The sequence below is a fragment of the Jaculus jaculus genome, chromosome 1 (assembly GCF_020740685.1).
Source record: "Jaculus jaculus isolate mJacJac1 chromosome 1, mJacJac1.mat.Y.cur, whole genome shotgun sequence".
In the NCBI taxonomy this organism is placed as follows: domain Eukaryota; kingdom Metazoa; phylum Chordata; class Mammalia; order Rodentia; family Dipodidae; genus Jaculus; species Jaculus jaculus.
In genome coordinates, this window is record NC_059102.1 from 250,020,082 (window position 1) to 250,044,669 (window position 24,588).

Genomic DNA, 24,588 nt, shown 5'->3' on the forward strand with positions numbered 1-24,588 from the left:
GAAAGACCTTGTGGAGCTCAGAAAGCTATTAGAGTTTTTGTTATGGAGAATATTACGGAGGAGGTTGAGTTATAAGAAGGAAAGAGCATTGGAAATAGACCTTACAAGTCCTGTTTTAGGGTTAGGAATGTGCAAGCACACATAGGTATTCTCTATGTATATGAGTATACATATAGTATTATTAATACATGGATATTTTCTATTCCTCCTCAGAAATCTAGCAGAAAGTTTAATATTAGACTTCAGAAGCTAGAGAAAGTTATAAATAGTATTTATTGGATGCTATGATGTGCTTTTCTGTTTACCCATTTTTATTTTAGTCCTTATAATGATTCTATGAGAATTATTCATATTATACCAGAGGAAATGAAGTCTTCATACAGTTAAATAATTTCACAAAGTTTACTTTCAAGAAATTTTGAGGTTCAAACCAAAGACTGAGTCTGTAACATTTTATTGTTTTTTCCACTATACCAACTGATTTTAAAATATAGTGATAGCTTCCACACCATGACAATGGATTTGTATCTCAAATCCATTAGTTCTCAACAAAGAACTGCAAGACATGGAGAAGCTTGACTAAGTTTTATTTTTTATTAAATGGATTTATGAGAATAAACAAGAAATATTGCTAGCATAAAATACCATGCCCCCTTCTGCTCAGGAATGAGTAAGAGATCCAAGCAAAAACCAAATCAAGACGCAAGTAATAACTTATTTTTTTTGGCGGAAGTAACAATACACAGGTTTCTTACTATTGATGCTCTATTCATAGCTTTGAGAAAAAGACCACAGAACTTTTGGATCTTTTATTGGAACAGTAATTATCACACAGCAGAGCATAAAAGATCAGTTTTTATTTATCAGAGAAACTACTTGTGTTACCCAATAAAACTTTGGAGACATGATCTTAATCTAATTGTGAAAATGACGTTGTAATTTGATGATACTATATTATGTTGGAGAGCTCCCTCTATATTACTTACCATCTTTTGTGAACAGTAACTAAGTTATTTAATAATTGACAGAAATCAGAAATGCAGTCTCCATCTATTCTTTGACAAATTGCCTTATCAAACTTTTTAAAAATCTCTAGACATTGATTAAACTGATAAAAGTATGTTGAACAGGAAACTGCACACTTCCCAAATGTTTTTAGACATTTCTAAAGATCAGAAATGAAGTAAAATTATTGGATCAGATAAAATCTGATTCTAGACTACTAGGTTTTTACTTAACCTCTTCAGTCTCATGCCATGTATTATTTTCTCTTCTTTCATACTGAAAGTTGTTTTTTCCAACATTATTAACTATAATCATTTATTTTTAAGAGCCTTCCTGAGATCCTCAACTCCATCAGCATGCTTGATTTTTTTTAAAAAAAATATGTATTTATTTGACAAGTTCATACAAAGATGAGAGCATCACTAATCTATGTGCATAAACATGAATATTTCAAAGGTGGTTTAATGACACAACATGCTCATTTAGCAAAATTAACAGTTGCAGCTTCCCAACTAGGCCCTATAACCTCCTCAACAATGAATGTTTGACCAGGATACAGTAATGAATTCTTGCCTGCGACATAGGACTCAAACTCAGTCAGACAGCATTTGTTTACTCCACATAAGCGTTGTACTACTGCACAAACAGGTGTATCTTCCCACCGATACCATTCTGAGTCCCAGGAGTAAGAGAATGTCTCACAGATGTTTCTGAACAGGCTTAGAGGTTAAACTCAGGACATATTTATGGGACTCCCAGATCTCAGTATGGAAACTGAGAAGCTGAGGTGGGTCATTTGACCTCTCAAATTGTCCCTGTCTTTACCTGTAGAGTCATAGCAACTGGACACACTGGTGTGGATGATATGAAATCATGGAAGTAAAGAATATATCTTTAAAAATTTTTTATTTATGTATTTCTTTATTTATTTGAGAGAGGGAGAAGAGGAGGAATAGGCAGATATAGAGAGAACAGGTATGCCAGGGACTCCAGCAACTGCTAGTCAATTGCAAAAGCATGCACTACCTGGTGTATCTGGCTTATGTGGGTCATGTGGAATTGAATCTGGGTCCTTAGATTTAACAGGGAAGTGCCTTAACTACTAGTCCATCTCTCCAGCCCAAAAACATGTCTTTCAGTGGCAATTCTCGGTAACTATAGATTAAAAGCTACATTTCCCAGAAGTCTTCCATTAAACCCCATCTTTTGAAAAGTGAATAGCTTACCTCTAAGCTTTCAAATATTGTTGTGTGTATTATGTGTATGCATGTGATCATGTTTGTGTTCATGAGTATGGAAACACACGTGCTATGTCACATGTAGGAATGTTAGAGGACACCCCCAGGTGTTGGGCCCCACTTTCCATCTTGTTTGAAATATATCTTTTGTTGTTCACTCTGCTTTGCCAGGCCAGCTGGGCTGCAAGTGTGTGGAGATTCTCCTGTTTCTGCCTCCCTTCTTGCTGTAGGCACACTATGACTTCAGATGCTCACACAACTATGTGTCTGGCTTTACATGAGTTTCAGGAATCCAAAATCATGTCCTCAAGCTTGTGTTGCAAGGGCTTTTATCTATTGAGCCAGCTCCTCAGTCCAACTTAAATTTTTTTTCTATATTTATTTATTTATTGTAAAGTGACAGACAGAGAAAGAGGCAGAGAGAGAGAGAGAGAGAATGAGCACGCCAGGCCCTCCAGCCACTGCAAATGAACTCCAGACTCATGTGCCTCCTTGTGCATCTGGCTTATGTGAGTCCTGGGGAATCAAGCTTTGAACTGGGGTCCTGAGGCTTCACAGGCAAGCGCTTAACCGCTAAGCCATCTCTTCAGCCCTCGGTCAAACTTTTTATCTGATAACTTCATTCAAAGATTGAGGGTACAGAATGTTTATCATTCACTAGAAGTTATGTAGCCCAGAGCACTGCTTGGCATACCATAATCTTTAAAAATCATTAGCTTTTTTAGAAGGAAATGCATTTAATGACCAGTAAATAGAACCAATAAAATACCTGCAATGTACATGCATATGGTAAATGGAAAATGTAAGGCTATTTTGTTAATTTAGATTGTAAGCTTTGTGAGACCAGGTTCTTAGTCCAAATGTGTTAGTACTATCTGTATAGTTTTATAGTGCCTACAAACAGTTTCTGGTGTAGTTTGGATATTTAGTAAATATGACTATGGCAAGACATTCTTTCTATTTCATGTATGTGAGACCAGAGCAGATGCATACTAATGTTGAAGACCAACAAATACTAATCTGTAGGTATTGGTTCCCATAGAACAGAAAGGTTTCATAGAAGAGATGACAGACAGCTACCATAAGAGCATGAGTAGTTTTTCATATGTGGGAAAGGGTAAGAATTAAGTGATCTTCTCAGAGGGGAACAGCAGGTGCAGAAACAGAATGATGGAAAAATAGAGACATGTTGCAAGACAGGGCCACCATAAATTCCCGAGGGAAGTCATACCCCTGTTGGAGATGTTATTCTCTCCTGTCATGGATGGATAGATAGGTTGAGACATTAGATTCTCTTCATCCTGGCCATTCTATGATGGTCTGCTTGAAGCACTCGTCAGAGGAGGATCCGACACCTCTAAGACACTGAAAACATGAAAATTTCCATTTCAAATCTTTAAATTGTTTCCTGTCCCTCAGACTTAAATTTGCATTCATCTTCTTTTTAGCACTTTTCAAGTGAAACCACTTCATGGGCCTTTTCGATGCAAGAATATCAGCAACTCCCACCCAAGTTCCTGGAGAGAATGAAAAGAATGATCCACTTGAGTGTGGGCAATTCAGGCAGACTCCTGGTTCTATGAGCAAGGATGTGTATAGCTAATCATTCCATAGTTTACTGTATATGTGTGTGTGGGAGGTTTCATTATGTATCTATCAATTTACAATAAAGATATGGGACATGTGGAATGTTCTCTGGACAATGTATTCCTAGAGACGTAGGACATATATATGGAGGTAGTGAAAATGCAATGTGCTGAAACTGACATTACTCAATATAAATTAGGCATTTGGAGATGCTAAATATTATTTTATTTCACACCAGACTGCTGTAATTTGATTTGGGGGGAGGGGTAGACTGTCTGTAGCCTGGGCTACATGAACTCTGGATATGAGGATGGCCTTGCCCTCCTGTTCCTCCTGCCTTTACCTATGAAGCACTGGGATTATAGGTTTGTATCACTACACCAAGTTTGATGTGATTTTTTATGCAAGTGTTTTGATTGCAGGGAAGGATTTGGCTTTCATAGAAGAAGTGTTCATTTCTATTCTGTTACCCTGGATGGAGATTGATTGAATGGCCAAGACCAGTGTTTAAGGGGTGTATAAGTTTCATGAGGAAATGTATACAGCTAGAGAGAGGAAAAAATAAAAATCAGACTCTGGTCCTTACTGCAACTAGGACCTACACATCTAGAAATCAGACACACTCATATGACTATTTGTGAAGGAGGCAAGTAGTCCCATTTCATAGCCACATGGCAGTCACAAGCCCAAAGTGGCAGGCAGAGCAGAAGGTGGGGAGGGCCAGTTTAGTTGGTGGTTACCATGCACTGGAGTGAATGGGGTAGACTATTCAGGCTTGAATTCAAGACTGACTTGATCCTGTGCTACTCGGGCAAATCCTCTTGCCTACTTGTACTTTATATTTCATCAAGAATAAAATAATCTGAGCCAGATCTGGTGATGTATGCCAATATGCCAGCGACTTAGGAGACTCATCCAGGAAGACCATAAATTCAGGGCCAGTCTGTGCTAAAAGAGGAATTCAAGATTAGCCGGAATAACTTATCAAGCCCTGGGGATGCAGGTTAATGGTATAGTACTTGTCTAGCATATGCAAGACCATAGCAGGACCGATTCACAATACCAGTAATGGTAGACATCTGCTTATATAGTGATAGTCTACTGAGGTAACATGTAAGCCCCCTTCTTATGGAATGTTTTTGTTTGTCCCACAGTATAAATCATACTGTGTAATTTCTTTTGCTAAAATGTTCTATTATCTCTTTCTCCTTACAAAAGGGAAAATTACACACGAGGAAGTTGCTTTATCACATCTCTATCCACTTAGCACTGGGATTTTGTTTTGCGTTGTTCACAGAACGGTGTTTGACTTTGAGTATGTACTCAATAAGTATCTTTGATTGAACATTTAGAAGAGGCCAGATTGAATATAAGCATCTCTACATCCATGCTACTGCTACCATTTCCCTCTCATATTATCCACAATGTCCATACATTATGCTGTACATTCCAGTCTGAACTCTTCTGTGTGAGGACAATGCAGAACAACCTTCTATGACTGAATCACAATAGCTCTGGTGGCTCAACTATGACAAGGTTCAACTTGCCCCATGGAGCAGCCATGAGAAATCAATGAGGATCCTTCTTGATGGAATTTGATTTCACTTTATGGACCATCAAAGCCAGGGCATTGGTATTATGTCAAGTAAGAGATGGGGAAATGAAAGCTAATACTACTATATTATTATTTTTTTCTTCCTAAGATAGAGATCTTATCCTAATAGTGTTACAAGACATAAGATTTATTGTCTTTTGGAGGCAGGCATTTTTGTTTCACCCCTGAGATAAGATAGTAGAATAATAATGGAATTACTATTAGTAAAGGTGTACATGGTGATTTTTTAAGAACTACTTTAAGTCCTTCATGTGCATTCTCATGTTTTCTTTCAAAGCACAATTGCATGGTGTTTATCTGTATGTTTACATGTATGCAACTGTATACATACATCTGTAGGGTTGCATGTATATGTGGAGGCCAGAGTTTGATGGTGGGTCTCATTTTTTGTTTTTTTAAAGGTAAGCTCACATATGGTAGAGGCTAACCTAGAATTCACTATGTAGTCTCAGGGTAGCCTCAAACTCACAGTGATTTTCTTACCTCTGCCTCCTGAGGTAGTGGGATTAAAGGCATGTACTACCATGCCAAGATTCCTTTTTTAATTAATTAATTGTTTATTTTAGGAGACAGGCAGAGAGAAAGAGGTAGACCAAAAGAAGAGTGATTTCGGGCACACCAGGGCCATTAACCATTGCAAATGAACTCCGGACTCATGCTACTTTATGCATCTGGCTTTTTATGGGTACTGGAGAATTAAACCCAGGCCATCAGGCTTTGCAAGCAAGCATCTATAACCAATTAACTATCTCTGTAGCCCCTCATTTTTCTAATTTTGAGACAGGATCCTACTGATCTGGAAATCAATGATTTAGCTAAATTAGATGGCCATCGAGCCCAGGGTTTTCCCTGTCTCCACTTGGTAGGTGCATACCACCAAGCCTGGTTTTATGTGAGATCTAAGCTTAGGTAAAGTGCTTGCATGATAAGCACTTTGCAAATGAAATCATTTCTCCATCCCTGCATGATCACCTTTAACCCTAAAAGTTGGAATCAGATAATTATGGTTGGCCATCTTTAGACGTGGAAACTGAAGCTTAGTGGGGTGTACTGATGTCCCTGGTATTGCTCAGCAAGGATCTTGCAAGAAGACGAGTACATTGTATATGTCTCATAAACACCACAGCAGACTGATTACAGCTGTGCAGGAACCCAGCGTTCACTGGTGGGTGACTAATGGTGGGCAGGGCAGGCAGGTAGATCAATAATCACAGAACACAATTTAGGAGGATCAGATACTGTGCATGGAGCTAAACTCCCTCAGGAAATGGGCTAGTCATTTTATAGCAATGTTTCCAGAGAGTAGAGGGGGAATGGCAGAAATTCATAGACGCATATAATGTGTGGCACTCAGGTGATGTGAGAAGCGTCCATAGGCAACAGCCTGGCAAGGACAAGGTGTCAGCGATTCTGCTTCTGGGGATGCTGAACAGTTTCGTGTGCATCAAAAACCCAATAAAGCCTTGAGAAATGGCTGAGTGGTTAGGAGCACTTGCTGCTTAAGCATGAAGGATTCTCAGGCAAGAGAAAACCAAAATTGACTCCCTAGGAGCCAGGTAAAAAGTTGAATGTGTACACACACACACATGGTTTTCAGTAGAGGCAGAGACTGGAAAATCACTGATGCTTATGGACAGACAGCAGCTCCAGGTTAAAGGAGAGACATTGTCTCAAAGAAATTAGTGGATGAGTGATCAAATGGACACTGGTAATTTTTCTCTGGCTTCTGTTACACACTGCATGGGACACTCACCAAAAAACAGAAAACACTGATTTGAAGAGATTGCCTGAGAGACAATGTGGCTCAGATTTTAATACAGAGAAATGTCACTTTACATTTGTAGTACCTACATGTGCATAAACATAGAAATCTCCCTTGAAGCCGAGGAGAAGCAGCCTTGCCCTAGATGAGGTTCAGGACTGAGCTCAGGAAAATCCATTTTAGATGTGTACCAAATGCTTCTGAATCACACTTTAGGAAATGTGTCTGTTTGTGATGAAAACCATTGACTTTTCCAATGAGAACATCAAAGAAAGGATGTGACCAGATTGTATCTTTCACAGTATCCTGCATCCCTCCTATGGGGATTGAAGCTCTTTGAAGGCACCTGGTAACCCAGGTTAACCAGGGATAAACTGGGGAGGTTGGATGGCTCATGCATAGGGATCATCCAGTCGGGAGCAGGTCCTTCAGGGAATCTTGGCACACCAAGTGTAGGGAGAACTCAACATCTCAAAGGGAACTCCTGGAGTAAAACAATCCTGACAGGCAGGCAGAAAGTGATTCAATCTGAATTTTATGTACTTTTCTTATTCTCCGGACTGTCTGACTTTTAAATAATATTTTGCAGGATAGTGAATGGTCATGGATGCCCTTGATTTACTCAGCAGACTCAAGGCCTAAGACATGGTACTGCATAGCAATTTAAAGGGATGGAGATTCATTTATTCAATATTTATAGAGGATTTCCCATGGCAAGTAGGAACACTGGAAAAGGAAGAAATAATCCAGACTCAGCATGTTATCTGGGTTGGGAGCAATGGAAAAGTGTGGCATTATTAAAGATGTAGCCAAACCCTAGGAGAGGCCCAGGTAAAGTCCATAGGCATTCAGAGGTAGGAGAGATGGCTCCTGCTGGAATGATAATCCAAAAGGCAGTGGGCCTTGGCAGAGGAATGGGACTGCACATATAGATAGTAGATGTGAAAGAAATTTCAGGCTGAGCAAATACCTTAAGGGAATGACTAGAGATAGCCAATTGGGGATTGAAAACATTGCACAAAGGAGCTCACATAAACTGAAGCTTAGGGTTTATAAATAGTTGAAGGAGTAGAAACAACAGCTAGTAAAACAAACTACATTTATTGAGCATTTATCATGTACCAGGAATACTAGAAGAGCTGTGAGTGTTGCAGAAACCCTAGGGGGTGGCTCCTCAGCCTGCCAGATGGAACAGCCTTGAATATCAGGCTAATGAGCTGGATTTATTCCTCAGGCCAGAGTTCTTAAACTGCTCAGTGCAACCCCAGGAACTCCAAGGAGGCACTTCAAAGGGAAAGATAGAGGAGGGGGAGAAAGGGCAGAGACCCTTAAAAACCTAAACTAAAACTAAATTGCCAACCAAAGTTGATCTTCTCTATTTTTTATTTTTAGGTTTGTAAGTAAGGTTTTATTTGGAAAATATTACCTTGTTAATTTCTTCAAACCTGTTAAATATTTGGAGAGTTAAAATGTCATGATAAAAGTCAGACAGATAAACATAAGATTAATAAGGACATTTTTAAAAAGTTGTTTAAATGACCCAGGCTAGAGATCATGGAACCAGTGCTGGGTTAGTAACAGTGGATATGCTGGGTGCAGTGAGGAGACAGAGATGGAACCCAGATGTAGTAGATGGCTCTAAGGGACTTGGAAACTAGAGAGGAAGAGCATGTGAGAAAGAAGAGGAAAGATATGGATTTGACATAAATGGAGAAAGCAAGGACACTGGGATGCAGCGGGGAACTTGGGGCTGGCTCTAATCATTTTTTGCATCCTCACACTTGCCTTCCTGTCTTTGTGAGAAGGAATTGGCTTTCCCACTGGGAAGCACAGCAGTTATTCTACACCCACCCCAATGTCTCTAATGAAGTAAGACCTTGATAAATCTGTACTGATATAATTTGACTGTCCCATGACATCATCTCAAGTTCAAGTTTTAGACAAAGTGGAGACAGAAGGTGCCTTTGCTTTGACTATAAACATGCGGAAGGAATGAGGCAAGCTTTCAGACAATGCATGAGACATGGATTCCACAGGCAGGGAAATGCAGCCAAGAAGGCCAGGGTGGTTCCTGCCCTGCCTTGTCCATTTCTAGATATGCCCTAGATATTCCCTTATCTATTCACCTTCAACTTCTGCATTTGTAAAATGCAAAAGAAAGCAATAATATCTGTATTTTTTTCTGAAATGTCATGATAATTTGTGGTGATAATTTGTTGCATGACCTAGCCCAATGCTTGGGAATTTAGTGGGGATTATGGACTATGTTTAAGAAATGATGTCGCCTAGACTCCATTCCTTATCCAAGGTCATACACCTTAATACCCTTAATGTGTGTTTGTGTGCATGGAAGACCATTAGGTAAATTAATGATAATGGCCATTATATTCTCAAAAGAGAGTGTAGAGGTGACAAATCCACTAGCTTGAGCTGTGTATGAGGGCCAATTTTAGTACAGCACAGGGAAATACAAAACCATTCAATTAGAGATGGAAAAACTCCACCAAGGCCTTGACATTTTAGTTAGGTGCCATGTGGGAGGTTATAAATCAACAGAGAACTGAGGTCATTTCATGAAGCACTTTGTCTTTTTCTTAATCATATGCATGTAGGATTATTAATAAACCTCAGGTCTGACTTTTTCCCCTCATTGTTTTTTTCTGATATCTCTCTCTCTTTCTCTCTCTCTCTCTCTCTGTGTATTTCTTGATTATAAAAATCTGCTTGCTTGATTTGAAAACAATAATTCTGAAGCACTTGGAGGTAAAGTCTAAGGATTTAAGACCAATGCTATGCACAATTTGCATAGACTTCGAAAATAATCAATCTTGCATTGTTTTATGTTCAATGAGTACACAGCAGTTGATGACTTTGCCTGGGATAATCCCTTTCAAATGCTATTTTCAATTCCAAAAGGCCTGCTGAATAATACTGACTTTCCCAGTATGAAATAGTATGCTGCCCACAGAGGGTATCTCTGAAGTGGGCTGAAAAATGTTGTGAAAGCAAACAGCACCTGGGATATCACCAGGTGTTCCTCCTGGATGGCTGAGGGGGCAGGCATCTACTTAGAGCCTCATGTTTTGGGTTTCTCTGGGTATAGTCAAAGCTTGGCATCAGCCCAGAAGGAGAGTGGATAGGATAGGAGCAAGTTCCTATTGCTCTTTGCTGAAGCTGTTTTATATGGGCTGGCAAGATCCTATCGTTATATATGCAGATATTTTGGGAGCGTGTTGTTGAGCTCTTGGTACTCAAAACAAGCAATGGCAGGAGTATTTATAGCATAACAATAGGAAATCATTCACCTCTGCTACCATCAGAGCTGAGTCATTGAAATACCATTGCTAAAGATGTGTACAATAACTCTGTCTTTCTTGGAGTTAAGATATAGTCAAAGACACTATGCTTTTTTGAGTGAAATGTCTCCCATAGCCTCAGGTGTTTGTGGGTAAGACTCATACTTAATGCCCAGTTAGTGCCTTTGGGAGGTGGAGAAAGTGAGACACTGGAATTAGGCCTTGGGATTTTATAATAAGTCATCCTTGTCAGTGATTGCTAACTCTTGCTGCTTCCTCCCAGGCAATACATGACAAAGTGAGCCAGCATCCTGCTCTTGCCATGCTATCTCCTCCACCATGATGAACTTCAGCTGAAGGCTGAAGTCAACCCTTTCCTTCCATAAACTGCTTCTGGTTGGATGTGCTTTCCCTTCAATGAAAGGGAGATCACAGCAAGCAGCAAAGCCAGTGTTTTCTTCCTCTCATGTGACAACCTAAGATTATTAAACATATTGAGTCGCTAACAGGTTTCAGGTATGTATCAGATTCTAGATAGTTGTTATCTTTTTAAAATTCTACAATGAGCCTAGCTAGTAGAACTTTTTGGCAGAACCCACAGCTCTCAGGGAGCTCAAACAACTTGCTCCAGGATGTCTTCATGGGCCATATATGGCTACAAAGAAATCCAAACCCAGAGCTACCTAAGTATATTCTTTCATGACCAGAGACAACTTTGAGGAGGGAAAGTTTGCAATGAGGTGGTTTGAGATGCTCAGTGGCATTCAGGACCACATTCTGCATGTTCCTACCCTCTCCGTTTCTCTTGCTTTCGAAAATAGAGGAAAGAAGCAGCTCTTCTTCCTTCAGCCTCACATACAGAAATGACGAAACCTGCAGTCTCAGCCTCTTCTTGCCAAAGAAGTACATCTAGTTGTAGCATGGCCATTTTGATGAGTTATTTCTACATTCTGACAGATTTTTGCAGAATATGATATACCTCTGAAGAGCAATAACATCCCAGATGGCATCTTCAATGAGGAATCTGAATGCCTGTTAATTCCAAATCAATGTGATTGCTCAGAGTGAGTTGCGTGCTTATAGAATGCATCTGTGGGTGTTCCCAACAACCAGCTCTTATGGTTCCAAAAGGAGAGATTCAGAGATGCTTTGAGAAAGCAGCTGCAAGGTGGGAAAACATGGAGCAGGATAGGAAAGCATAGAATAACGGACATGAGTTATCTTCTATTGTGTGGTCCCACTTGACTCACAGAGCAGAAACCAGAGAGTCATTATCCATTCATGCAACGATTCACTTCTGTGGCCTAACATATTTTTTGAGCAGTGATAGCACCATACTGTGGACTGTGGGTAGAAAAATGGGAATATTATAGGTGGTTACTGCCTCCAGGGAGATGCTAAAATGGGGAGACAGTTATCAAAATAAATTGTTACACACATAATTAATTAATTTTAACTGTCATAAGTGCTCCATTGAAGAATTATAGGCTGAAGCAAATAACATTCCATGCAAGCCCAAGTGCTGAGGTAGGAATCCTTACTGATATACTTACCTAGCTGTGATTTGAAGGAGGAAGAGTTGGATAGTTGAAGCAAGAACAGTAAAGACATCCAGTTGGAGGGTGTCAGTCAAAGTAAGTTGTGGTGTTATATACCTGCCTGATATATAAGGAGGGGAAAGCAGTAGCAATAAGAAGCCACAGCAATATGAAGGGTGCCATTCCTGCAAGAACTGGTAGATACATTATGGTGGAATATATCCAAAGCTCAAGTAACATGTTGGGAGATTTATTTTCAAAGATATTTTGGGCTGCTGGGGATAAATGAAAAGAAAAGGGGAAATGTGAAGATCCTGGATCTGTGACGCATATTAAGCACCAGCTCCTCTATGTTTCTCAATGTGTCTGTAACCTGCCCCTGCTTTATCCTCTACAAGTGTACATAGGAGAGGCTGCACAGAAGTGCAGATACAACCCAGCAGCAGTGGAATATGAAATTTGGTGAAAAGAGCTTCTAATGTTTCATCAATCTTTTTCTTTTAAGCTTTAGGTCCTGGGGAAACTGGTGGTGTTGTCTATGACTATCCTCACCTTACATGATTTGGAGAATTACTTACAAAACTCATAGGAATACGTAGCCACATTTTTGCTCATAGACTCTCCAGTTAGTAGACTTCAAGTATGGCTGTTCTTACAAAGTGTCTCTGTTTATGGAGGGGACAGGTAAGAAAATCTTCATAGTCTACATAATACCTGCTGTCACTCGACAGTCCCCTCAGTGCCAGCTGGTCACCTAGATCTGCACTAGCACCAAGAACCTAATTGAAAAGGGTGTTCCTTGTCCACAGTAATCATATTGACCAATGCCTTATTGGATAACATGAGATGTGATGTAGCGGAGACACAATGATAAAGAGAAAGATGTGGTCCTAGGGAGAGAGAGAGAAGAATGTCTTTCACAGCTTTGGACACTTTATGCAAGAGCTGATAATTATACTGAAGCTTAATTCCTGAGTAGGAATTTATCACCAAACATGTGGAAGGAGATATGTAAAGGTATAGAGGCCAAGAGACTGCTGACATCCAGATGTTTTCCAAAGAACTTAATCATATGCTATGTCTTCATATTTGACTTTCCCTGAAGGGTGTCAATTTGAGAAAAGTTCAACATTTCCTTGTACTTTTACTTCCACAGCAAATGCGATGGCAGAGGGAAATATATGGATCATTCACAACTTGATCTGGCTCCCACCTTCTCTCCTATTGTGTGACCTGGGACAAAGAATTTAACCTTTAGAATGCCTGTGCTCACATCTGTGACATGAGTGTTCAATTACTTGAGATTCCATACCAAGTTTCCCAGTGTAAGAAGACACTCAATGGATATTGAAATAGATTGAGGTCATTTGATCTCCATTCTCCAGCTGATATTTATAATTACATATGTTTCTAATTGGATAAGCACAATCTTTGATTGAAGACAGCTGTGAGTGTTATACAAGCATCAGTACCAACCTTGAGGCAACTGCTTCGTCATAAATGACAGAGCATGTGCTGGTGAGAATGCTAAGTGGTTAAAGATACTTTTTTGTAAAGCTTGACGGCCTGGGTTCAATTTCCCAGTACCCATGTAAAATTCTAGATATACAAAATGACACATACCTCTGCAGTTCCTTTGTAGTAGCAAGAGGCTCTAGCATGCCCATATTTTCTTTATTTCTTTTTTATTTTTCTCTTTTCTTCTTCCTTTCTTTCCTTTTTATTTTTCTCTCTTTTCTTCTTTATTCTTTGTGTCTCTTTCATAAATAAATAAATAAAATATAAAATGTAAATAAAAGGCAGAGCTCTCTTTGGGTATCTGTTGTGGTTTAACTTTGTAACATTCCCCAAAACACATGTGGTGAAGGTCTAGTCTCCAATAGAGTAGTGTTCATTGGATCATTAGGTCTCCAAACTCATCAATAGGCTACTCTATTGAAGGATTCATAGCTTAATGAGTTTATTGGGAAGTGGTGGAAACTGTAGGATGTAGGGCTTACTTGGAGGAAGTAGACCAATGAGGCATGACTGTGAAAGGTCTATTTTGCCTCTAGCTGTCCCTCTCTTTCTTTGCATCCTGGTCAATTTGAAGAGACCAGCTTTGCTCTATAATGATAAAATGTTCTATCCTATCATAAGCGTAAAAGCAATGGAGCCAACAGACTATGGACTGTAACCTCTGAAGCTATGAACTAAAATAATTTTCTTCCTTTAAGTTAATTTTCTCAGATATTTGGTCAGAGCAAAGCTCAAAGATTCTGAATCAAAGACATTCTCAGTTAATTGGGCTGGAGAGGTGGCTTAGTGGTTAAGCACTTGCCTGTGAAGCCTCAGAACCCTGGTTCGAGGCTCGGTTCCCCAGGAACCCCGTTAGCCAGATGCACAAGAGGGTGCGCACATCTGGAGTTCATTTGCAGTGGCTGGAGGCCCTGGTGCGTCCATATTCTTTCTCTCTCTCTCTCTCTCTCTCTCTCTCTCTCTCTCTCTCTCTCTCTCCCTCCCTCTTTCTCTGTCTGTTGCTCTCAAATAAACAAATAAAAATAAACAAAAAAAATCTAAAACAAAGACATTCTCAGTTAATGGACACAAGCTACTTCTTGCTGCTGAGACGTGAATCCATGTGCTTAGAGAACCAAGAAGAAACATTTACTATGTGCATAACAATTTTTACTGGGTCCTTAAATGAAGCATGGGTAATTTCCTCCAGTGTTCTATAACATTTGAATTTCTATTTTCAAAGAAAATGAAATTAAAAGTGTTTCCGTTCTAAACATTGAATATAAATAGCAATTTCTTGCAAAAGGGGGTTTAGGTAATTTAATTGATTTCATGTAATTGAATTGTGGATGTATTTTATTAATTTGAATTCTGACACTTGTACTCTTAATACCATTTAGTTCATTATAAAATGAAACATCTAGGAACTATGAATTATAAAGTATACTAGAATTTTGGGCAAACCAAAAATGGAAAAATTGGGCTGGAGAAATGGCTTAGCAGTTAAGCTCTTGCCTGTGAAGCCTAAGGACCCTGGTTCGATGCTTAATTCCCCAGGACCCACATTAGCCAGAGCACAAGGGGGCGCACGCATCTGGAGTTCATCTGCAGTGGCTGGAAGCTCTGGTGAGCCCATTCTCTCTTTCTCTATCTGCCTCTTTCTCTCTCTGTTGCTTTCAAATAAATAAAGTTTTAAAAAATGGAAAAATTGTTGCCAATTAAACTATAACATAATAATGTGTTATAAAGTTGAGTTTTTAAAATTCATTGGAAAGGCTTCTTTGTTCAGATATTTTTGGACAAGAGTTTTGTCATGTATCATTCTTGTGTGTTTATTTTTTAAAGTGAGGCAAACTTTGGTCTTGATACAATTAGTGTACCTGATAGTTGAAAATTTCAGTCATTTGTTAACTTAGAGCTGTTAACCTCTGATCTTTTCCATCTAAGAGCAAGGGTGGTACAACATTTCCCAAAAAAACTATGTACCATTATTGTAATAAAACTCCTTCAAGCTCATTTCGCAACTTTTAATATATTATTTACTTGATAATGACATGATGGTTTCTGTTTGATGGACCAACAGTGTTCTTAATTTAGTGACGCTAAAACGTAAAAGAAAAAAAAAAAAAGTATGTTAACAATTATGAGTTTGGAATGCTCCTGGGATTCATCAGCTGGTCTCAGCTCATGTTGATCACTACAGACCTTCATAATTGTACAATGATGAGCTGAGAGCCACAGTTACCACTCCAGAATCAATATTTCACTTCCTGAAGTTAGTGAGACTCCATGGTGACTGTTTTATTATTTCTGTTAAAATTCCATCCTGGACCCCAAACTCAACAGCATCACTTAACACTGATCAAATTGCACCTTGGTGACATATCCAGTGCCACATGACTCTTTCAAGAAAATGGGAACGAGAACATTCATTTGGCAATAACAGTAACTGCAAGAGTCCATGTGTTACAAAGGAAAGTTTTCTCTCTGATTTTATATTTTATCTCATCAATTTCCCTCTTCTATTTCACTTTGAAAATTGCTGCACAAATCTCTGGTGGAACTGTGCCTGTTAGAAAGACTTTTCTGCTTACTTTGAGCTCTTGTGATTTGGATTTGCACTTTCCATTATGTGGCTGACCTAACCTGCAAAGCGGGCAGGGCTGCTCTGGGCACAGCCTGAGCGTCATGTGGGGATGCTGGAAACTACAATGGACTACTCAAGGTCTCCCTGGTGAGGTGTCCATTGGTTTCTTACTAACAAGCTAGCTTTTACAGCTTTTTTATGTATTCTTCTAACTACTCAGCAAATATTTACAGGCCAGTCCAATGTTACCTGGGATGTGGTGACATCAAGGGAATATTGCTGCCTTCTAAATGCAAACTCCTGAGCTTGTACATCCAATAGTCTCAATATGTCAACATAGTGTAAAAAAAAAAAAAAGGTTAGTAAAGGATATCTTGAACATGGTAAAGGGGATGGGATGCTTCAGTTAGAACTGGAAGGGTAAGGGAATCAAACTTCAGCAAATAAATGGACATGAAATAAATGACTGGCCCCTAAGCTGAGTGTGGTGATGCATTGATATAATGCCAGTTACTTGGGAGATGAATGCAGGAGGATCAGGAGTTCAAGATCATCCTCAGCTACATAGTGAGCTAGAGGCCAACCTGGGAAGTATGAGTTATTTCTCAAAGAAAAACACCATTTTAGGGGCTCAAATATGAGCTCAGTGGATTCTGATGGGGTTGAACACGCTTTAGTTTTTGCATGATTAGAAAACCAGTATTTTGGATAAAGTCATTCTCTTCTAGAGGCTTTCCAGGTTCTCTACAATCTCAAAATAGTTACTAAATGTTTTTTTTTTTTACTTCTATGAATTTAGTTTGCTAAATCCCAGTAAGTATCAAACAGCTCAACATAAAATGTTTAATTCATAGGCTTCAGGGTGTGTTCAATCTAGCCATTCAACAATTCACTAAAAGCCTTTTTCTATCTTTAGTCTTCATGTCTCTGATTCTGCATTTCAGTTGACCAACTAACGTGGGCTCATCCTGATTGCAAAATATTTTCTGAAATGCCCTTGAGACTACACATTTATTTTTCCATAAACAAGAGACTAGCTTAGAAATAAGAAACAATCATGTGGATTATCTTAAAGTCACAATATTGCCAGGGAAATGACTGTAATTGTTTGCTGTTTGCCATTGCCTCATAAATGGGAGGACTGTGAGTGCTGTATAGTGAGGACCTACCACTGAGTCCAGGAGGAAGGGATTGTAACATCTGAGGCTGTGGAGAAAGAACTAATGCTCCAATGAAATCTGGATATGGTTAGGCATGGGAAACCAGGACATGTCTACTTGTAGAAAATTGTACATATCCTAAGAGTGGTCCTGGCTTGAAATCTTGTTGAGTCATACAAGCAAGCTATTTTGGTTATTTAGGTAATACTGACAAGTGTTTATTAGTCAAATTAGGTGTAATTTTTGAGTGAAACAAGATGTCATCTCAAGTCATCCTATCTAGGTAACTTAACCCTAACAACCTCATTTTCAAACTCCAAATTAATGAGCAGTGAAGTAATATTATTAACCACAGGGAGATCCTACCCATGAAACATGCTCCTTTCTGTGTCCTTGGCCTCACTCTCTCCCATGGCCATGTTTTTCTCTCTTTGATAATCATAGCCTGGATCCTGGGTGCACTCGCTCTGGCATGTCAGGAGCTCACAGGAACCTCAGGCAACATCTAGTGGAAGTCATTTACTTCACAAATGAGAAACCATGATCTCTGCAATGTTTATGCCTACATATACAAGGAATAGAACCACAGTTGTACTAGAGAAACTTAAATCACATCCAAAGGGTCCTTTGAGCTTATCTCATGATGTTTCTTGAGATGTGTCTCTTATTTTACATTTGGCTACATCCCACTTTTCTCAGAACTCAATAGTAGCCATAGCACTTCACTTTGCTTTCCAAAGTTGAGGACATAATTTCATATACATAGTAGATATACACTGAATATTCATCAAAACAAACAATACGGAAATACCCACACTGGATTCCCACGTAAGAAGCTTGGTTAATATACAGACTGGTTGTGTGATGTCCTTTACCAAAATCTTCATGTGGCCTTAGCAATGCTATCCTCACACACTTATTATGAAGATTTTGCTAAAATAATCAGTGAAAATTGGGTAAACAGACATAACCATTTATTTAACTTGGTTAATGGGAAGGAAAGCACTAGTTTGGTCTGGATATCTTGTGAGTGTGTCCTGCAACTATGCTGAAACTTCAAACCCAGTGTGAACATAAGAGCTGCTGGAACCTTTAAGATGTGGAGCCTAAGGGAAGGTAATTGTGCATTGAGGGTTCTGCTCTTGAGTGAGATGAAGGTAGTCCTCAACGGACCCTGTTAGTTCTCATGAGAGGATGGTTATATATTCTGACTTCCTGACTTGGAATGTGATCTCTTCTTCTCAGTCTTACTTTCGTCATAATATCATCTACCATGCACCAAACCCAAGGGAGACCTCACCAGAGCTCAGCCAATTCTAGTGACCTGATATTGAAGTTCTAAAACTGGAAGCTAAGTAAATCTCTTTGATTTATGAAATATACAGTTTTGAGTCCTGTGTTGTGGTGGTGGAATATAAACTAAGACTGGTTTGTACGTGTCTCCCAAAGGCACACATGTTAAAGCCTTGGACTTTACCCCATGACACTATTGGGAAGTGGTTAAAACTTTAAGAGGTAGGACCTGCTCTGAATTCTGGCCTTAGGGGATTGTGCCCTCAAAGGGGCCCTAGGTCCTCCACTGTCATTCTCTTTGCTTACTGCCTACTCTGACACATGTTATCGCCATGACTCCTGGCCTGGTTGACAGCTCCAAGGGCAGTAAGGTCAAGCAACTCTGAACTGAACCAGGAAAAATATGGGTCCAAATCAAATTTTTATTGTTGTTTTAATTTTTATTATTTTTTACACTATTAAATTTTTATTTTTTTATTTTTCTCAATTTTTATTAACATTTTCCATGATTATAAAAAAAATATATATATTCCATGGTAATACCCTCCACCCCAACTTTCCCCTTTGAAATTCCATTCTCCATCATGTCTCCTCCCCATATTAATCAGTCTTTCTTTTATTTTGATGTCATGATCTTTTCCTCCTCTTATGATGACCTTGGGTAGGTAGTGTCAGGCAGTATGAGGTCATGGATATCGAGGCCATTTTATGTCTGGAGGGAGCACATTGTAAGGAGCCCTACCTTCCTTTGGTTCTTACATTCTTTCTGCCACCTCTTCCACATTAGACTCTGAGCCTTTCTAGATCCATCCATTTTTTCTGCAAATTTCATAACTTCATTTTCTTTACTGCTGAGTAGAACTCCATTGTATAAATGTGCCATATCTTCATTATCCACTCATCAGTTGAGGGACATTTCCCAGCTATTATAAATTGAGCAGCAATAAACATGGTTGAGCACATACTTCTAAGGAAATGAGATGAGTCCTTAGGATATATGCCTAGGAGTGCTATAGCTGGGTCATATGGTAGATCAATCTTTAGCTGTTTCAGGAACCTCCACACTGATTTCCACAATGGCTGGACCAGATTGCATTCCCACCAGCAGTGTAGAAGGGTTCCTCTTTTTCAACATCCCTGCCAGAATTTATGATCCTTTGTTTTCATGATGGTGGCCAATCTGACAGGAGTGACATGGAATCTCAATGTAGTTTTAATCTTCATTTCCCTGATGACTAGTGATGTAGAACAATTTTTAGGTGCTTATATGCCATTTGTATTTCTTCCTTTGAGAATGCTCTATTTAGCTCCATAGCCCATTTTTTAATTGGCTTGTTTGATTCCTTATTATTTAACCTTTTGAGTTCTTTGTACATCCTAGATATTAATCCTCTATCATATGTATAGCTGGCAAGATTTCTTCCCATTCTGTATGTTGCCTCTTGTCTTTATTCAGTGTGTCTTTTGCAGTGCAAAATCTTTGTAATTTCATGAGGTCCCAGTGATTAATCTGTGGTTTTATTGCCTGAGCAACTGGGGTTGTATTCAGAAAGTCTGCCAAAACCAATATGTTGAAGGGTTTTCCTACTTTTTTCTCTAGCAGTTTCAGAGTTTCAGGTCTGATGTTAAGGTCTTTAATCCATTTAGACTTAATTCTTTTGCATGGAGAGAGAGAGAGAGAAGAATTTATTTTCATCCTTCTACAGATATATATACAGTTTTCCCAACACCATTTGCTGAAGAAGCTGTCTTTTTTTCCAATGAGTATTTTTGGCATTTTTTATCAAATATCATGTGGCTATAGCTACCTGGATTGACATCTGGATAATCTATTGTGTTCCATTGATCTACATGTCTGTTTTTGTGCCAGTACCATGCTGTTTTTGTTACTATGGCTCTGTAGTATAGGTTAAAATAAGGTATGGTGATACCACCAGCCTTATATTTGTTGATCAGTATTATTTTAGATATTCGAGTTTTATAGTGATTCTAAATGAATTTTTATATTGGTTTTCTATTTCCATGAAGAATGTCTTTGGAATTTTGATAGGGATTGTATTAATGTGTACATTGCTTTTGTTAAAATTGCCATGTTCACAGTATTGATTCTTCCAATCCAGGAACAAGGGATGTTTTTCCACTTTCTAGTGTCTTCTGCAATTTCTCACTTGAAAGTTTTAAAGTTCTCATTGTAGAGATTCTTTACCTCCTTGGTTAGGTTTATTCCAAGGTACTTTATTTATTTATTTTTTGATGCAATTAGGAATGGGAGTGATTCTCTGATTTCATCCTCTGTGTGTTTGTTGTTAGCATATATGAAGGCTACTGATTTCTGTGTATTTATTTTGTATCCTGCTACATGGCTTTAGGTTTTGATCAGCTCTAACAGTTTGTTAGTAGAGTCTTTAGGGTCCTTTATGTATAGAATCATGTCATCTGCAAATAATGATAACTTGATCTCTTCCTTTCCAATTTGTTTCCCTTTTATGTGTGTCTCTTGCCTTATTGCTATGGCTAAGACTTCCAGAACTATATTAAATAAAAGTGGGGACAGTGAAAACCTTTGTCTTGTTCCTGATTTTAGTGGAAAAGCTTCCAGTTTCTCTCCATTTAGTAATATGTTGGCTGTAGGCCTGTCATAAGTAGCTTTTATTATATTGAGATATGTTCCTTCTATTCCCAGTCTCTGTAGGACTTTTATCATGAAGGGATGTTGGATTTTGTCAAATGCTTTCTCTGCATCTAATGAGATGATCATGTGATTTTTGTCCTTCAACCCATTTATATAATGTATTATATTTATACATTTGCATATAGTGAACCATCCCTGCATCTCTGGGATAAAGCTTACTTACTCAGGGTGAATGATCTTTCTGATATATTCTTGTATTCTGTTTGCCAATATTTTGTTGAGAATTTTTGCATCTATGTTCATGAGGGAGATTGGTCTGTAATTTTCTTTTTTTTTCTATCTTTGCCTGGTTTTGGTATCAAGGTGATGCTGCCTTCATAGAAGGAATTTGGTAGAATTCCTTCTTTTTCTATTTCCTGGAAAAGCTTAAGAATCAATGGTGTTAGCTCTTCCTTGAATGTCTGGTAAAATTCAGCAGTGAATCCATCTGGGCGTGGGCTTTTTTTAGTTGGGAGATTATTGATAACTGTTTGGATCTCCATGCTTGTTATAGGTCTATTTAATAAATTAATCTCATCTTGATTTAATTTGGGTAGGTCATATAAATCAAGGAAATCATCCATTTCTTTCAGATATTCATACTTTGTGGAGTTATGGTTTTATAGTATGTCCCTATGATTTTTTGAATTTCTCTGAAATCTGTTGTGATGCTACCTTTTTCATCCCTAATTTTATTAGTTTGTGTCTCTTCTCTCTTTCTTTTGGTCAGAACTGCTAGGGGTGTATCAATCTTGTTTATCCTTTCAAAGAACCAACTCTTTGTTTCACTAATTTATTGGATTTTTTTGTTTCTATTTCATTAATTTCTGCCCTAGTCTTTATTATTTCTTCCCGTCTACTGACTTTTGGATTGCCTTGTTCTTCTTTTTCCAAGTCTTTAAGGTGAAGCATTAGGTCGTTTACTTGCAACCTTTCTAATTTCTTAATGTAGGCACGTAAAGCTATAAATTTACCTCTTAGGACTGCCTTCATTGTGTCCCAGAGATTTTGGTATGTTGTGTTCTCATTATCATTTGACTCTCTATATAGCAGACTTTCTGCTCTGCTGTTGGTTTCATTTACCTACAGCTTACTGAGGTAAAATAAATAAATAAATAAATATATATTATATTTAATATGTAATATTTAATAATATATAATATTTAATATATATAACATATATTAAATGGGCACTTTTAGAAATAAAATTCATAAATTTAAAATTATGCACATTTCTGAATCATGTAATGAACTATTGTATTCGCTAATCATATTTTACCTCACTTGAAACTTCCTTTTGTCCAAGGTGACTGCTAATCATGTCCCCTCCCATTAGTCATGTAACAGACATCACTGTTACTGAATCACCTGTTCTACTACCGCAGTTTGTTTTCAAATAACCACATTGTACTTAGCAATGCTCCCAAAGTACAAGCATAGTGATAGTGAAAATTGTATAACAGCATATTGTTATAGTGTTCTATTTTACTATTAGTGTTGATCTCCCACAACACCTAACTATAAGTCAAACTTTATGAAAGGTATGTATGTATAGAAAAAAAAATGGTGATATAAGGTTAAATATTATCTGCAGTTTGAAGCATCCTCCAGGAATCATAGAACAAAATTCCTGTGATTAAAGAGGAATTAATGGCCTTCTCATTTTAAGACTCTTCTTCAATAAAAGCTCAGTAGCCTCACTGTTCAGTTATTTTGGTGACAGGAGTTTTATTAAGTACTATATACCTGCAACTTGCACTGTCCTGAGTTCAAATAATTGAAAGATGAGTAAGAAAAAGTGTTTGCCATCAATTGGCATATGGAAAATATGGAAACAGTTCATTTCTATTTGTAAAGGACACAGAACTCTATCATGGAGTTACATTGGAAAAGCACGAGGAAGAGTTAGTGAACAGATGGAGAAGTATGGAAAATCAAGCCAGGCAGAAGATATACTGTAAGAAAGCTAAGAGAACTTAATCTCCAGGTTAGGCTTCATGAACTACAAACAGTTTTTTGTTCCCTATTTTCCTTCTGCCCTATTGAAGACCAAACTGGATGAAGAAAAATGTAAGTCAAGGGACTAAGATGCCCTTAGGTTGTCCTTGGTGGAAAAACTCATGTCAAAATGCTTTCCAGGCACCATATCATTCCTCTCACTGACCCACTAGTGTTTTCTTTCATTAAAAGAAATACAATACAAAATGACTAGTGAAAATTAAAGGAATTGTCCGCTAGTCTTTCTTTGCATACTCCCTAGCACAATTCTCTAGGAAATTTTGTCAGGGTGATGGGATGCTGGCTTCATAGAAGCTATTTGGTAGGCTTCCTTCTTTTGCTATTTTATGGAAAAGCTTAAGAAGCAATGGTGTTAGCTCTTCCTTGAAGGTCTGGTAAAATTCAGCAGTGAATCCATCTGGGCCTAGACTTTTTTAGTTGGGAGATTTTTGATAACTGTTTGGATCGCCATGCTTGTTATAGGTCTATTTAAGTGATTAATCTCATCTTGATTTAATTTAGGTAGGTCATCATATAAATCAAGTAAATCATCCATTTCTTTCAGATTTTCATACTTTGTGGAGTATATGCTTTTATAGTATGTCCCTATGATTTTTTGAATTTCTCTGGCATCTGTTGTGATGTTACCTTTTTCACCTCCAATTTTATTAATTTGTATCTCTTCTCTCCTTCTTTGGGTCAGATTTGCTAAGGGGTTATCAATATTGTTTATCCTTTCAAAGAACCAACCCTTTGTTTCATTGATTCTTTAGATTTTTTTTTTTGTTTCTATTTCATTAATTTCTGCCCTAATCTTTCTTTCTTTCTTTCTTTTTTTCTTATTAGTTTTGTATTCAGCAAATACAGGCAGTTTGGTACCATTATTAGGTTCATCTGGGTCCTACCCCATCACCATTGGCCCCTCATTGTTGAGGTATATGGGTCGTGCATTGTGGAGTTAGCCCATAGTTATTGGTACAATAAATGTCTCTGCATATCATGACCCAACATGTGGTTCTGACATTCTTTCCACCCCCTCTTCCGCAAAATTTCCCTGAGCCATGTTTGGTTCATTTTTGGTCTGCTTCAGTGATGAGGTGTTGGGGGCCTCTGAGGCTCTGACTCTTTAATTTGGTAGGAGTTGTTTTTTCTCTGTGTTGAGCTCCTTTCCCCTTGTGCTTGTATCGGTTCATCAGGAAAACAACACCCTTGCTTATTTAGCCAGTTTTCCTTAGTTTCAGCCAGGGTCCTTTTGAGGTATGATGGGGTGGCTCTCTCTTTAGGATCTGCATCTATAAAAGAGAAGCAGATTTTCCAACGGAGAGTAAGTTAGCACCAGGA